The sequence below is a fragment of the Tenrec ecaudatus genome, chromosome 16 (assembly GCF_050624435.1).
Source record: "Tenrec ecaudatus isolate mTenEca1 chromosome 16, mTenEca1.hap1, whole genome shotgun sequence".
Classification (NCBI taxonomy): domain Eukaryota; kingdom Metazoa; phylum Chordata; class Mammalia; order Afrosoricida; family Tenrecidae; genus Tenrec; species Tenrec ecaudatus.
In genome coordinates, this window is record NC_134545.1 from 52,883,091 (window position 1) to 52,901,183 (window position 18,093).

General features: G+C 36.7%; 1 protein-coding gene and 1 pseudogene across 1 annotated transcript in view; both read right to left on the reverse strand.

Annotated features, from left to right (window-relative positions):
* The window catches only part of TET1 (tet methylcytosine dioxygenase 1), a 107,015-nt gene that overhangs the window by 81,836 nt on the left and 7,086 nt on the right, over positions 1–18,093 (reverse strand). The gene's annotated exons all lie outside the window — the stretch shown is intronic.
* Positions 10,405–10,626, reverse strand: LOC142429393 (dolichyl-diphosphooligosaccharide--protein glycosyltransferase subunit TMEM258 pseudogene; annotated as a pseudogene).

Sequence of the window (18,093 nt, forward strand, 5' to 3'; positions counted from 1 at the left end):
AAATTATTTTTTTAAAAACAAACAAACAAGAAAAACACATTTCTTTTTTTTTTTGAAAAACACATTTCAAAATCAATAAACAACAAAAAAAGAAAGGCACACATTTCATTTTTAGGATTGAAGATAAGCAGCTCATATTTCTCGAAGAATGTTATTTTAATAGTATCTGAGATATGCTTTTTAAAAAAATGCTTTGTTCCCTTTGAACGTCGGAATTCTAACAGAATTGTGCTGGTCTAAGTACCAGCAATTGTGCGTCTACAAGAAACTGGATTTACAAGCCCTGCCTAGCTGGTAGCAGCAGCGGCCGCACAGGAGGGGGAACCTTCTCCCAAATTAATCTCCAGGGTACTACGCCCTTTCTCAAAACATCCTTCCCATACTTGGCACCCACTCATCTCCCATGAAACGGTTCTAGATCTTCCTTGCATGTTTGGGGGAGGCAGCAACTATTGTAACTACCTGTGTAAAAGTATCCCTTGTAAATTACCAACCTTTAGGAATTTTTCAAGGACGCCACATGCTTTTCACAATTCTAGTAGAGAATTTAAAGTTGGGTGTTATTGCCTGCAAGGCTCATCGAGACTGCAGGGTTGAGATGTCATATACTTCCCTAACTTCTCACCTCTTCTTAGTGCTAATACGAAAATGGCAGTTACGCCCTCTATTGGTGTCTAGAGTCATAATGTGGGCAGAGAAACCCAACAAACTCATCTATGTATTTTTGTCAAAAACAAAGAAACCACTGAAAAAGATGCTATTTAAGGCAATTTTCCATTGAGTAAATGACAAGATTGAAGTCAACTTATTGTTGCTAACCCAGTGCATGTGTTCTCCCTGAAAATTTATTTGCAATATATATATTTTTAACAAAATGAACTTGTGTACCTTTGGGATCCTCCTCTGCCATTCTTCCTGGGCAATTCACTCTAAACAACATTGTCCTTGAGTTTTTTAGACAACCTGTTTATATAGTTTGCCTCAATAGCAAAATCATCAAAATGCCTTCTTTCCTTTTTTAATATAATATTTTTATTTACATATCTTACTCATTCTAATATATGCCCTTCCCATAGTTTTGTTGTTCAAGCCCATGGGGGGGGGGGCTGGGGTGTCAAAGCACTTCTTATACACACATATACTTGAACAGTTTCCTGAGAAATAGGGTGGGGATCTTTCAAGGTTAGCAAAAGAAAACTTCTTTTAAAATTCTTGAGGTAACCTGAAATCACCTCCACATCCAAAATTGCATTCTTTAAATTGTATTAATTGAAAAAACGTTTTTAATTGTATTAATTGAGTTTTACAACAATGCCATCTAGTAACCAGAAAGAAAGTTTTAAAATGACTTAATAACTATTAGGCACCTCCCATATATATATATATATATATATATAGTGATGGACGACATACAAGGGTGACAACTTTTACCCACTGGGAATTAATTATACATTCTGTCTCTTAAGAGACAGAAACAATCATGCAGGGAACAGTATAGAATGCGGATGAGTCCAGGAAGTTACACTGGGGAAAGACAGATTCTCAGAGTAAGTGATATGCCCACTGAAACCTAAGGATGGAGCAGGTGACAGAAAGAAACAAGAAGAGTCTGTGTACAGATGGAGCCTGGTATTGCTGGAAGTCACTCTCCAGTCTGGCTGTGGGGAGGTGGAGACGTATGTATATAAATAGATATGCTACCAATTGGGTAAGAAGGCTGATCATTGAACATACATAAAAAGTAGCTCCAAAAAGTTCATAGAAAAGCTCCATTATCAAAAAGAAAGAAAATTTCCATTATCTTTCTATTCCACTTTTTCATGAACTTTTTTGAAGCCCCTTTATATGGAGAAAGACTTGGTCCTATCCCATTCCTGTTTGAAATGTTGTGGTAGATAAGCTTGGTCCTAGCTTTCAATTTTCTATAGCTAGTCCTCTAAAGAGTCAACAGTGATGTTCATATTAAGTTGATCACTACAAATATTTGCTACCATTTTACAAAGGAGGGGAGTGGTTTGTCTTGGGTTTTGAGGCTAGACTACACCTTTGTAGGAACCAAGTCTCCTAATTGAAGAAAAGAAATATTTTGAGATTATATGTATATAAGATATTTTTGATAAATGATATTAGGTTACTCAAGAAAGATCAACTTAGTGTCTAAATTCATCTACTAAAGGCTTACATCACATTTCAACGCAAAACGTGTCTGCCTAGAAAAACATTTCTCATGCTTCTGAGGTTCAGAAGGCATGCTGCTCTTTCAATTACCAACTGTTTGGGGCACTGCTTAATGCCTGTGAATGTTAAAGTAAATAACTTTCTTAACTGGAGCTTAATTTAGGTAGAAAAAAATTTTCATGAAGGGAATACAACAACTTGCCATGGATCCCATAATATTTACAATAACAGAATGTCTAAAATTAAACTATTTTCCATTCCATTTGATTTTTTTAACATCCAAATACTTTTTTAATGGGCACACTAACTCTTGTTTGTGAAATAAAGTGGTTCCTGATGTTCTGACTGTGGATATTTTTTCTAAGTTGCCACTATTTGTGTCTAAAGAGACGCTTCTGAGATTTTGAAACATAAGATACTTTAGTGATCATTGGAGGTGATGAGATTTATGTGCCCTGATTTTTAAAAAAAAGATAATTTCAAAAACAAAAAAAGGCAATTTCAGCACAGTCCTCCTTAGAAGTCAAGAGGGATGCACGGCAAACTAGCAATTGTGTTAGAGTGTGAAAATTACATAGGGAAAAATATCTGCCATTATTTTTTTCTGCATTATTATAAATGTTTTAGCACCAATGATTTCCATGCTTGCTCCATTAGCACTTGGTTGTTCCAGGGGAGTTCTTAGTGGCAAGTTAAGTCTCAAAGGCTGCTTGAGGCATCAAAGAACAAAAAAATCATATAATTGTGTGCTCACCTCCCTGACACAGTTGCTGAAGGGTGCGTAAGCAAATGTGGTGAAGAAAGCTGATAGTGCCTGGCTATCAAAAGATAAAATGTCTGGGGCCATAAAGGTTTGAAGGTATACAAGCGGCCCTCCAGCTCGGAAGCAACAAAGCCCACAGGGAAGAAGCACACTAGCCTGTGCGATCATGAGGTGTTGATGGGATCAGGTATCAGGCATCAAAGAACAAAAAATCATATCATTGTGAATGAGGGGGAGTGCAGAGTGGGGACCCGAGGCCCATCTGTAAGCAACTGTACATCCCCTTACGGAAAGGTCCTGGAAAGGAGACGAGCCACTCAGGGTGCGATGTAGCAATGATGAAACATACAACTTTCCTCTAGCTCCTAAATGCTTCCTCCCTACCCCACTGTCATGATCCCAATTCTACCTTACAAATCTGGCTAGACCAGAAGATGTACACTGGTACAGATAGGAACTGAAAACACAGGGAATCCAGGAAGAATAATCCCTTCAGGATCAATGGTGAAAGTGATGATACAGAGAGAGTGGAGGGAGGGATTTACATATAACCTCCTCCCTGGGGGACAGACAACAAAGAAGTGGGTGAAGGGAGATGTCAGACAGTGTAAGACATGACAAAATAATAATTTATAAATTATCAAGGGTTCATGAGGGAGGGGGGAGCAGGAAGGGAGGGGTAAAATGAAGAGCTGATGCCAGGAGCTTCAGTGGAGGGCAAATGTTTTGAGAATGATGAGGGTAATGAATGTACAAATGTGCTTTATACAACTGATGTGTATATTGTGATAAGACTTGCAAGAGCCCCCAATAAAATGATTCAAACAAAACAAAAAGGCTGCTTGATTTACCTGATTCTAAATACTTATCGAATGGGTACATGAATTCTTGTTGCTCAAAGTAAACAAATGGTCCTTATATTCTTTTTTTTTTTTTACTGGAACAGGTGCTTTTATTGTATCTGATGCGTTTATACAAATACAGTCCTTATATTCTTAATAGGTACTTTGAAACTATGAATTAATATTTCCTTGTCCAAAGTATCAGTTATTTCAAGCATATATTTGATAATAAAACAAACTGTCTAACCTGATACTATGGATAAATCTCTAACCTGATAAACATATATCTTTATTTCTATAAGACTACATTTGTTAATCATTATAATAAATGAGATTATAGTAGGTTTTCAGGAGTGTGAAGAATCACGGTAAGAGATAAACAAAACTGGCTAGATATTTTGAAAAGATGATACTCTCCATTTCATGCCTGTTGACCTTAAAGTACTACTGTCTTAGTTATCTAGGGCTGCTGGGCAGAAATACCACAAGTGAATGGCTATACTAAACAGAACCTATTGGCTCACAGTTCAGGAGGCTAAAGGACAGATTCAGGACACCAACCCTAGGGAAATGCTTAATCAGTAAGCTCTGGCGGGGAGATCCTGGTTTCCTTTAAACATCTGTGAGCTTGACATCATTGGAGAGCTCTGTGTGTCTTGGCATCAATTAACCCTGGGTGTAGGACCGGGGGTCCAAATGATATACTCAGCTCCTCCCTCTTGTTTCTTGGTCATACTGTGGTTTCTCTTCTCTGACCACTGTTCCCTTGTTTAGTATCTTAAAGCTCAAGACACTGACTCAAAATAGATTGTCTCTAATAAACCTCTCTTTAACATCATGGAGGTTAAGATTTCATTATGATAGATCATTAAATAGAAGATGATTACATAATAATGAGAATCATTGCCTAGACAGGTTGACACATATTTTGGGGGGTGGGGGACACAATTCAATCCATGACAACTACCTTATACAAGATCAAAATACTATCTAATCAGTTATGTTCTTGGTTGGTGGGACTCAAATCCCCAATGATGCTGTGGGACTTTAAGCAAGATACTTAACTTCTTGTAGATGCAGTCTTCTTGTAGATGCAGTGAGGACAAGATTGACTATGTAATGACCATGTGGTATGAGACTTGTGATAGTTAAGGTTTTGTGTAAACTTGGCTGGATCAAGATTCTCAGTGGTTTGGCAATTTAGACCTAGTGAACATCGTGATGTAATCTAAGACAATGTAATCGCTTCCACAAAAGTATTTGCTATGAATAGGCAATCAGTTGTAAGAAGGGCAGGGTTGGATGCACTATTCCTCACTCAGGTCAGAGCCCTGATTTTACCAATTGAAAGAAAAAGCATAGTTGAGGTAGAGGTATAAAAGCTAGCTTGATTTTTGCTCCAGCTGGATTCTACATCTGGCTCATCCTGTGACCAAATTGTTACAAAACTGTACATTTAGAAACTGTCCTTTGTGAGGGTGGCAGGCGGGGAGGAGGGAAAAAGAGGAACTGATATCAAGGGGATCAAGAAAAAAGATAATGTTTTGAAATTTTTGATGGCAATATTTGTACAAACCTGCTCAATGTAATGGATGCATGGACTGTTATAATATATATCAGGACCTGCCATAAAATGAACTATTAATAAAAATGTCAAAATATGAAAAAAAAAGAAACTGTCCAATTAGTGTTTATTTTGCTGAGTATGTCCTGGTCAACAAAATAAAATAAAAAATATAAAACAGTAACAAACGGAGAAAAAGAAGATTAAATTAAAAGCGTACTTGTACTCTTAAAATATAGCAGCAGTGGAACTGACAAGCTCAATGTGGTTCCATATTTTAGTCCATAATTTAAAATATATATTTTGAAAACTTATTTAAAACTCTATCTCTTGCATAGTTTTACAAATCCCAAAGATAGAAGCAAACGTTTTAGGTGATGACCCATCAGTCAACCCACCACTTGGTTTCACTCTTCTTCAGTCTCCAGACCCTTTATGTTTTTGCTTGTCTTAGTTTAGGAACACAGTAGTTAACAGGAGCACATGCCATCAAAGCTGAGGGTCCCAGTCCCAAGCAATCTGTGTGGCCTTGAGAAAATTCCTTGGTCCCTCTAAACCACACTACCTGCCTTTATTAATTAAGGAAAAGAATTCTCATTTAAAAAGATTTCTGTAAAGGCTAAAAGACACAGTGAGCATGTCGGTACCCAGTACTACGCACTTAGAAAGTATTCAATGCATGAGAATCGTTATTGACGCCTTCAGATATAAAACACAACTCCACATTCAAGTGCAATATCATTCAAGTCAAGCAATGTTTGTTTGATACCTACCATTTGCTATGCAGTCCACGGGGAAGAATGAAAGGGAGAAACAGTCCTAACTACTTCAATCAAGCCACTGAAGTTTCTATACGCTAAAAGGTGAAGGGCACGCATAACTGATAAACATAAAAATTATAAGAAAAGATTGAATACCAACTATCAAAGAATAGATCAATTAATTCATCAAAATTAAAAATTTTTGTGCATCTAAAGACACTATCAAGAAAATTAAAAGATGACACACAGAATGAGAGAAAATGTGTGCAAGCTATATAATCTATAAAGAATCCTTAGTTTAACAAAAAGATACCCAATGCAATTGAAAATGAGCAAAAGTCTGGAACAGACATTTCTCAACACATAAAATGATGCTTCACCTCATTAGTCATTCAGCCAAAATAAAGCAGTTGCTTTCAAACTCATGGGAGATGCAAATCAAAATCACAGCATCACGACCTAGTCATGTCTTTGATTAAGCCCCACCAGGCATCCTATGGCCTTCTCTCCATCGATTTTTAGATCGCTTGTTGTTCCCTCGTCCCTGGGTTGGTCGACACTCCCTTTCCTTTCTCCCCCCGCCCCCAACCATTGGTATGGTTGTTTTCTCCCCTGAATTGTTTATCCCACCTATATATACAGACATGCAGAGACAATAATAGCGCTTCCTGTTTTATAATCAAAGAAGTTTAATACAGTATTTAAAATCTTATACACCTAATTAGCTAATGAAGACTTTATAATTGTTGGTTTGGTTTTTTGTTTTTGCAGGGAGGAGGGGAAACCCATGACAAATTTTGCTTTCTTTGTTCTATTTCTTGTTGCTTAACATCTCATGGTGATAAATATGATCTCTAGAAAATGGAATTAGGTAAATTTAAAAAAACTAAAGGTTTGCTGCCTGGTCAGCAAATCTCCTTCCACTTCTTCATTAACTGATGCCCAAGTGCACAGGTATAGGAGAAACACATACGCACACATACATGCACATACATACATACATATTCAACTCACTCTTTTTTGCCCCTCAAATTGTAAATTATATGCACTACACTCAGATTTCCATGGTTTGGATAAACTATGGGTTAGTTCCACTGTCTTGTCCTCCTTCCACTTCCTCCTGTCTTGGTTCTGCCTTTGCTCTTTAAAAGAAACCTCACCACAAAACAGTGTTGCACTTGAAATATGATATGAAAATAAGCCATAGTAGTGTAAATGTCTAGAACACAGAGAAACACCAAAACCCTCTTATTATAGAAGGGCATAAAAATAACCAGCATAGTGTCTTGCCGGTAACCACAACTACAATTCTGCATCACATGGGATCAGCAAAACCAATTCATTCACAATGCATCTTAATCAGTGGGAAGTATATGAAAATAATAATTTATCAGTTACCAGGGGTCCATGAGGACTGGGGGAGGGAGGAGACAAAAGAGGAGCTGATGCCAAGGGCTCAAGCAGAAAGAAAACATTTTAAAATGATGAAGGCAACACATGTACAAATATGCTTGATACAATTGATGTTATCAGATTGTTATCAGAGCTATAAAAGCCCCCAATAAAATGATTTATTAAAATCTTTTTTAAATGCTCCAGCAGAAAAAAACACTCCCAGACACAAGAAACAGTGCGTGTACTGTACTGGCTACTTCTGAGGACTCCAGTTACTTTCCTGTAAACACCACGAACCAAGCAGCAAGAAACAGATGAAAGTAATGAAATGAATACACTGAACTCAACAATAACATACCACTACAAGACAGCAGGCAGAGTCCCTGGATGTGCAAATGGTCAATGTGCCCATTACTCACTTAAAGTTGTTGGTTGGTTCAAGACCACCCAGATACATCCCCAGTCAGTCCTGGGGCTTTGGGGTTCAGCTCAAAGGGAGTCCCTCTGGAACATGGGGGTACAGAGAGTGGTGTGACATTTGCTGGGCATGCCTGCACAGTGGGGTATGCTGGGCCCCTCTAGGATTTCCCGTATGAGCTCCAATAGATTTCTTCCCTTTTGCTTAAAAACAAACAAACAAACAAACACCCAGAGACTAATCAGAAGAAAATAAAGGCAGTTTACTTTTTAAAAATTCAGCCTTTGAAAACCCTCTGGGGATCATAACAATTCTACTCTGACACATATGGGATTTCTTTGCATCGAGATTGGCTCAAGGCACTCTGCAGTACGTTTTGTGCACAGCATCTCTGCCTCTCCTGGGAAGTTAGCTCCAAGCTACAAGTAGATTCGTTCTTAGGTAGGGAAAAGCAAATCCACTGAAAGTTTTATCTTCAACAACTGGAAGACTTTCTTCAATTGTTTGGCTCCAACGTCTCTTTCTCGAGATGCTTGTCTTTGGGGGTGGGGGTTGAGGGTAGAAAACATGACTAAATCTTATGGACTATCTTTCCAAACAAAAATGATTTAAAGACAGAATATTTAGAGGGAGGAAGAAAGTGGAAGAAGGTCTTACTTAAGAGACAGTGAGTTTATATTAATGAAGCTTATGATAATTGAGGTGTGGTGTATATTTTCCACATAATAAAAAAGGTGGTGTTGCATAATTTTGGGGGAATAAGTTTATGGACCACTGAATCCAAACCAGATTCCTTCTTATTATTTCTGAAACATTACTGTTGAGAGTATTTAAACTACGATCAAATTGGTCTTGGTTCTCTTTTTAAAAAAAATCATTTTATTGGGGGGCTTGTACAACTCTTACCACAATCCATCCATCCATCCATCCATCCATGTGTCAAGCACATTTGTACATTTGTGCTATCATCATTCTCAAAATATTTGATTTTTACTTGAGCCTTTAGTATCAGCTCCTCATTTCCCCCTCTCCCTCCCCGCTCCCCCCTTCCTTATGAACCCTTGATAATTTATAATTTTTTTTTATTTTGTCATATCTTACACTCTCCATTCTAATTAAAAACACAAGGGGAAAGGTTAGCAGTACTAAAGCACTAATAAAATATCAGTCATTTAAAAGCTTGGCTTTCTTCATGATAGCCAAAAATATATACTGAATACTTATCCAGTCACACTAGTTTGGAGATTTGTTGAAATATTAAATATTGGCTTAATCACCAAGTTGAAGGAGACATTAAATTAAGTGCTACTTACCAAAAGGAATGTAACAAAGATACTCCTTTGGGGAGAAAAAGATGACTGAGCTGCTAAACGAAAACCCTAGACCAGTGGTTCTCAACCTGTGGGTCATGACCCCTTTGGAGATCAAATGATCCTTTCACAGGGGTCGCCCAATTCTTAACAATAGCAAAATTATAGTTATGAAGTAGCAACGAAAATAATGTTATGGTAGGGGGTCATCTCAACATGAAGATAGCAGCATTAGGAAGGTTGAGGACCACTGCCCTAGACTACATACACACTTTAGGTTTCTAAACATGATAAAGATTTAGAAATCAGTCAAAAAATACTAAAAATTTTGTTATGTTAATACTAGCTCGAAATGAAGAAACAAATGGTCCCTGTTTCAAAAAATAATCTGAATTGGGAGCCAACGTTTATATAGAAAAATGTATGCAATCATGATATGTCCTAAGAAACTAAAACAAACAAACAAAAAAAAAAGAAACTAAAACATCCGACAATAAAAGTTCAGCAAACTGTGTTCACTGCCTAAATGAATATCATGCACTCATTATATTAAAAAAAAATCTTTACAAATTTTTTATTATAAGGAAAAATGCCAGTGCTATACTGAGTGAAAAAAATACCTCAATGTAATTTTTTAAATGCAAAAAAAAAATACTGGAAACAAAAATACCAACATATTCATAGGGTTGTCCATCTAGGTGGGGGGATTAAGATTCATATTTTTCTTCTAAATGTTCTACAGTGCAAATAACATTGCATTGATTTAATTTATAAATATGCAAAAATTAAAACCACACCAAAACATTTATGCAAAAAGTAAAAGTCACATGCTTTCTAATGTACCTATCAAAAAAATGAATGAAAACACAGTTTGTTTGGTAGGTACTCTTCTAGATTGTTTTCCTAAAGATTTTTGAGCTTTTATGCTTTTTTTTCCCTCTTTATAATTTTGAGCTGCCTAAAAGCTATATCTTGATATAAATCACAAATACAAAGGCATTAATTTTTATTTTGGGCAGTAATTTTTTTTTGAACTGTCACACCTCTGCCTTTATTGTGAGCATAGGGGCAATTCTTTCAGAAAGGGTAAAAAAAGACCCAAAGTGTAATTTACAAAAGGAGGATCCAGTGAAGCTGCTGGTTGGTGCCCTGAGAGGCTGGGGGTTGTCATACTTAGATGCCCACCCAGAGCTGCAGGAAGAGGACCCCCAAAGCCCATAAAGAACGAGGCCCCCAGAGAGATGATGTCCCGAGTGTACTTGGTGGAGGTCACCTCGTAAACGAAGAACCAGGCAGTGAAGAACATGCCAATGGCCAGGAGCACCACGGTCAGATGGGGGAAGACAGCCGGGTTCACCGGGCTGGTATACCTGTGCTCATGGCCTCGAGCTCCATTTTGCCAGGCACTGGATCCGCCGACGCTTCACCACCGGAAGAACCTTGGGCAGTAATTTTTAACAGCCTAGGCAGATAACTTTTTACTACATATTTTTAAGGGATTCTGTGCCTTCCTGAAAACCTCTTTCGACTTGAGTTTCTGCTTTTCAGATATTTTATTATACGAATATCTTTGACACTTGATAAATGACAGATGTGGAACAACACCCAAAATGTTGTTTTGGAGGAATAAGTTATTAACAGGCTATATTGTCTTTGTATAGGGGAAAATGGCTTACACAGCACTTCAAAGAAAAGGCATTGCTATATGAGAAATACACTGAATCTTACATCATCCAGTCAATCATTTCTCAAGCACTTACTATGTGCTAGTAATCCCTAAATCCTGGGCTTTGCCTTTAGAAGTTCCTTAAGCATCTCATTTCTAATCATTGCACTTTCTGCAAGACAACATCATGACTTTCTTTTAAAGACAATGAGACAGTATTTATGGGGCATAATTAAATCAGAAAAGAGCAAGACTTGCCTTAGCTGCTTTCATAGCAGACTTGAAGAACTGATGATAATTGGTGAAGACTTTCTGGATTCTAATGATTTGAGCATTGCATTTCATTGTCAAGGTAATACCCTGAATTGCTGAGATTAGTTTGATTCATTTGCTAGTTGTGTCTCATTTTAGTGTAATAAGAATGCAAACCGATTTCCCTTTTTCCTTCCTGGTAACACTTCTGCCATATCCATCACAGTGCCCCAGAACTGGCTGCTTTAAAATGACAATGACTTTTATTACCTCGATACCATTAACTGTTTGAATAACACTATTCTACTATTCAGAACTAAAAAAGTAGCAGCAAAAAGGGATCCAGAATTAAATTCTGTAGCAGAACAAGTAAGTACCACATTAAGTGTTTCTAACTTGAATTAGAATACTCCAATTGAATTATGCTGATACTACATGAAGGTATGGTCCAGTTTCACACAATTTTCTTCTTGGAAAGAAAATGTGTACAAAATATCAAGGTAAAATTTGGACCACAGAGACAAAATTCCTGAAATTAACAATCATGGGTCAGTTAAGTGCAGCATGTTTTTGTTGACATTCTGGGGGTTTACAGATTGAAGAAGACTCGATCCCAGTGCCTTTTATTTCCATGGCCAATTCTGTGGGGAAGCATGCTACTGAAGTCTCAGTAGTGATACAAAGAGATTCCTTAAAAGCATATTTAAGGACATAGAACATCTGCCCTCAATTGAAGGAGTTGGTAGCAAAAAATGTGTTCCATATGGCATATACAACATATGCCGAAATGAGATCCATCTGTTTCAAAACCCTGAGAACTCATTTGGCAAAAACAGACCCATTCCCTACCCCCACCAAAAATATAAAATAAACTGAGTCTGTCAGCCGATTCTGAGGTGCCATCTCTGGAATTAAGACTGTTAACACAGAAAAGAAGCCTTCAATAAGACAGTGAACAGTTCCATTTTATAAGGTAATACTAATTTGTACTTTAACTTTCAAATCTGAATCAGTGGAAGCATTACGATTTCGCTAGTTAAAACTTACATTAGCTAAGAGATAACAGCCCACTTTACAGGTATCTACTATACTGCTCTTTAACCATGCACCTAGTAAATAACTCTGATCACACTGGGAAAAACATTAACTGAAATAAATCCGAGAGGAATTATCTCACATTGGAAAGACTAGCTCACAGACTGTTTCTTTCATTAAATTAATGTTTAATTACTATGTGATGGCTTACCAAAATCATCTGGCTAGAGATTGGTAATTATTATTATAATCTAGATACCATGTTCAGAAACAGTCCCCTAATACAATGTATTATTTTCTTTTGCTTTCATACATTTACACAATGCTAAAAATTACTCTCTAAATCTCTTTTTTTAAAAAAAACCTGCTTTATTTTCTCTTACTTCTGTGACTGCTCAAAACGCAGGGAAGTACATATGCCTAAGCTGCTAACTTGCAAATAAACATGGCTATCCTAGCCAAGAGCAAATTCCTAACTCTAAGAGTTAGAGTCAGTGGTTTTAATTATCTGTATTTATAAATATGGAGAACAGTGAAATGAACTAAGCTTTGGCAACAGACAAATCATTTCCTTTTTCTTTTTTTTTCAAATCATGTTTCTTATCTTGGCCTAAAGCTATCTATGGAAGAATTATTTATTCCCTTTATAAATATCATTCTATTATATTATGGGAGACAAAATGTAATCTACAACAACTATCCAAAAGAAGTTTATCAAAAATTGCTTTTACTTCTTTAAAACACCAAGAAAAGCAGTGGCCAAAATAGGTTAGCTAGTCTATTTGAGAAATGGAATAAATATATATACCTTTGGGAGCTACTATATTCCTCACTGCCCTACAAAGAGCACATCATCAATAACGAGCACATACATACATATACACTTTTAATACCGAAATGCAGAACTTAGTAAATGCGATGGATGACTTGCTCATGGATACGGCGCACAGTCCTTGGACATTTCCAGAAGCAAGTCGGACTCATTCACAATTAAATTGTGTGTTTGCTCTGGGTTAGTTCCCAGCTAGTCTGCAAGCAGCAGAGTTCCTGGTAGCATGTGTGCACCCGGGTCCTACTGTGCCAGAGACAGAGGGTCTGACAGGCCAGAGACTGCCACACCCTGAATATAAGTTGGTGTCCCGAGGCAAATAGAAGTGCTCCACAGGTCACACAGTGCTAGTCCCATGTCGCAGAAAAGGGGCAGATGCACACTGCCCCAGCCAAGCAAACCGGGTCATGTGAATCTTGTGTCTGGGCCTCTCAGATCTGCCCCATAGCAGCTGTGCTGCAGGGGAACTCAAGTTGCATAAATGTGGATGGAGGCTGGCCAGCTGCATGGATGGGCTTTAATACTCAACAGCCTCATCTGCCCGCGGCCTCTCGAGCCTGCCCTGTACAGATCCGAGCACATACTGACTGGGCTGAGGTCGGCCACCCTAGCAAGGGCTGTTTCTGGCACAGAAAAAGTCATTTATTCCTACAGAGGAGAAATCAGTTTGCGGAGAGGATAAAAATTCTGCCAGGACAGGGGCTGCTCAGGATACCAAAGGTAGGTTACTGAGGTCTGCAGCTGAGTCAACAGACACCGAAGAGAAGACATCATTAAGTCTATTATTGGACAGAAGAAACATAAAACAGAATGGTCTGTAAAACATATTGGTAACTTATTAACAGGTAACAGGATAGTTAAAATAATATATGGAAGTTGTGCAGTATGTAAAAACATAACCGGAGCATTATTTGCATAAAACACGCTAAGTGTTTTTTAGAAGAAAATAAAATCTAACAGATTTTTTAAATCTGCAATTGCTTCCTGTGTATACTAACAAAAAAAAACTAGTGTTAACATTTTAAAGCTGTAAATACGTTTCCTTCCTCACCCCAACTCTTAAAAAGTAAATAATTCTGTGAAAAACAAATACATGCAATGTATTTGCTTGCCAAAACTCTAAAGTATCAAAAAATATGCCATTCAACCATTTATAACAGCATCAAAAAATATCAAATGAAACATAAAATAAATCTATACTCAAAACTACAATGCATTATTGAAGTCAATAAATTTTATTTATGCATCCTATAATCAATATTGCAAAAATGTCATTCTCCTACAATCGATCTATAGATTCAAAATAATCACAATAAAAATTTCAACATAAATTGATTCAGAAATGTCTTTTTAATCATTTTATTAGGGGCTCATAAAACCCGTATCACAATCCATACATACATCCATTGTGTAAGGCACATTAAATTTTTATGAAAGCAAAGAAGCAAAATCGATATTGAAGAACGCTGAAGACCTTAGACAACAACAAGGCTTGATATAAAGCTATAGCAATTATGATATTCTAGATACAAGGATAGACCAAAAAAAGTGACACTTTCTAGAAGCAGACCTACGACTAATCCATCACCTGACTTATTGGCAAAGTTGATGTGCTCTCACTAATGGTGCTGGGTCAAGTAGATATTCACACCAAAAAGAATGAACTGTCAACTTCAATGGATAGGAGAATGAGGAAAAGGTCCAAAGTTGATTTTACAACCCTTCTTGATAGGTTTGAAATGCTGAATTGTATAAATTAATCATTGCTCAATAAAAGTAATTATTTTAAAAGAATGAGCATTGGCTCCTATCTAAATTCATTCACAAAACTCAATTCCAAATGTTTTATAGTTCTAACTGTAAAAGGTTAAAACACAGAATACATTTTTATAACCTTAGAATAGGCAAAATTCACAAAAAATTATTAAATAGGCTAAACGGTATCCGAGGAAAAGATAAGTTAATTAGGTGAAGCTAAAATTAAGAATTTCTATTTGTTTAAACAGATGATTGAGGGAAAACCTAAATCACAGAATAAAAAAATGTATTTACAGCCATATAGTCAACAAAGGGTTGCCAACAAAACATAAAACCAAAGGAAACCCTTGCGTTAATTCTGACTCAAAGCAACCATATAATACAAAACAGAATTGCTTATTTCTTAGGATTGCTGAGACTAGGAGCGGCCAGCTTGGCCTCTCCTACAGCTGGATGGGCTTGAACTGCCCATATGTGACGAACAGTCCAAAGTCAAACTGGAAGGGCCACCTAGGCTCCTCACAAAACCTAAGAAATGCCTGTGAATCGATAAGGGAAGAAAGCCCACTGGAAATGTGCATTAGACGGATACTCAAAGAAGTGATCAAAATAGCCAATAAACATGAAAAAAGTTGCTCTATTTCACTGATCATTAAAGAAATATAATACCACTACAAATACGGTAAAATGAAATAAAACAAGACAAAATAATACTGGAAAACATGTGAAATATATCTTCAGCAGCTGATGAATTTTAATGGGCTTAACCACAGCTACTTGGTAAGAATCTCAAAATTTAAATATATGATCCAGAAGGTTCGCGCCCAGGTATAGGCCCTGCAAAATGCAGTCTTATAAAAGGCATGAATGAATCATGTCCACAGTAGCACTACACCGCATCATCAATAAAAAGGATAAATAAGTTTTGATATGCCAATATTTCCCACTTTGACGGTTCTTTTTACACCTCTGCCCTTTTATCGAAATCTAAATTACTCCCTGTTTTCACAAACCAAAAGAAATCCAAATATTTTTAGTTTTACGTGCCCCCCCTCCCAAATGTGAAAGGTTTCAACACTTCGTTTTTTAGCAAGCAAGAGGTAGCATATACCCAAATCAAGAGGCACTGACAAGTCCCTTCCCGAGAAACTGCACTGTATGTTATTTCTATTTTATATAGGTTGTGTATTTATCATATATTCTTGCTTTTGCTTTGTCGTGTTATTTTAGGTTTCATGTGTAATTGGGTATAATATTTGTTATTTTTGGAGTCTGGGAACACTGGAACTATTTTCCTATATAAATCAACAGTAATTCTTTGCTTTAAAGCATTTCATAGATAGGAGGGAATACTATATTAAATATATTTATACACTTGACATATAGGTATGTCCTGTGTTCACACAATACAACAGAGTTCTATACTATGATGAAAATACTTAACTATAACCAGCAACTTTGTGGATGAAAATAAAACTGGTTATTGTTCTCTTAGAATGGGTTTCCCTCAAAGAGCCTGTGTTCCTTCACCCTCCATTGGATGTGTGGGTCTATCTACCTCCAGCATTCAGGATTTAACACCTAAGAAGCCTTCAGAACCAGCTTTGTCAAGATTATCTTTCAGTAGGAGAAAGATGGAAATAAAATGTATCATCTAGCTAGGGACACTTTAAAATAGAATATAAACAGAAATAAATGAACTAAAATGTCGCTTCAAATCAACAACAGAATTACACTGAAGATTAATGATGTGTGCATTAGGTGGACGTGGACAGGGAGGGGCAGAATTCCATCAAGACCTTATTCAATCATTCACTGAATAAGGAAGACCAAAGAAGAACTGATGCATTTATACTATGGTGCCCACAAAGAATACTGAAAGTACCTAGGGCAGCCAAGAAAACAAACAGTAAGCTTATACCAAGAGCTCAAGTAGAAAATGTCTAATGATGTATATGTTATAAGAGTTGTGAGAGTCCCCAATAAAATTATTTTTTAAAATAATAATTTTTTTAATTTAATAAAATGATTTTAAAAAGAAGTACAGTCACAGTGCTCCATAGATGCAAGGATGGTAAACCCTCTTTACTTAGCATACATTATGGAAGACTAAGCAGGAGCCCAGACGTGAATGAATACATACAACCCATTTTAATTCACCATAGCAATAAGAAAAAATATTCACCATAGCAAAAATATGAAGCAACTTAAATGCCCATCAGTGAAAGAATGGACAAATTTCATCATATTATGTCCTTCAGAAAAAAACTTTAATATTTTTTCCTTCTTTAAAAATGATAAATGGATTTGGAGTAAAAAAAAAAACCATGATAAATGGAAAAAAAAAAATGATAAATGGCCAGGAAGCAAATGTTCTGAGAATGATGATGGCAACAAATGTACAAAAGTGCTTGACATACAATGGATGGATGTATGGATTGTGATAAGTTGTATGAGCCCCCAATAAAATGATTAAAAAAAAGAAGAAACTGTGGTAGCAATCGTACAATACTGCTTGATGTGATGGAACTAAAGAATGTGATGATATCTGTAAGAGCTCCCAATAAAATGATAAATAAAAATGTTTTAATTAAATGGCATTAAAGAAAAAAACCCAAAACTTTTGGTCACAACAATGATCACACCTATCATTAACACCTAGCTTTCAGAAAACATTTTCCATTAAAAGGAAGCAAGTTTCCTTGATTAATGGCTGACCTCAAAACTAGGGAAAAGCTGAGAGTACATTATGCCTAAAACATCTGGTGTCAGGTGGGGAAAAGAATGCTGATTGGGTTTAAGAGCATGCGTCTATTTTCTCACAGTATAGGAGGCCAGTAGCTTGAATTTAGAGATTCATCCAGATATAGGGGAGCCTCTTTCTGTGTCTGCTATAAAGAAAAATCTTTGTTTCTTCAGCTTCTTCTTCCTAGTCCTAAAGACATACCCGACACTAAGCATGTCTACTCAATACAACAAAGACAACCTATTCCCAAATGGCTAACTATAAGGTCGGAGGTTTGAGTCCACCCAGGGACTGCTGACCTACTTCTAAGAAATCAAACATTAAAAACTCTATGCACATAGTCCTGCTCTGTAACCTGAGGTTGTCATGAAGTAGAATCCACTCCATGCTAACTGGTAGGTTAAACATACTAACCACTGAGAGGAGAAACTTGAAAGAGTCCACCTTAGCAGAATGGCCCAAATTCTGATGATGACAATGCGACAAACTGGTATCATACGATGTCTCCTGATACCATGAGACTTCTGCAAAAACATATATAACCCAAATCTGTATTTGGCATCTAAAACTGTAGGA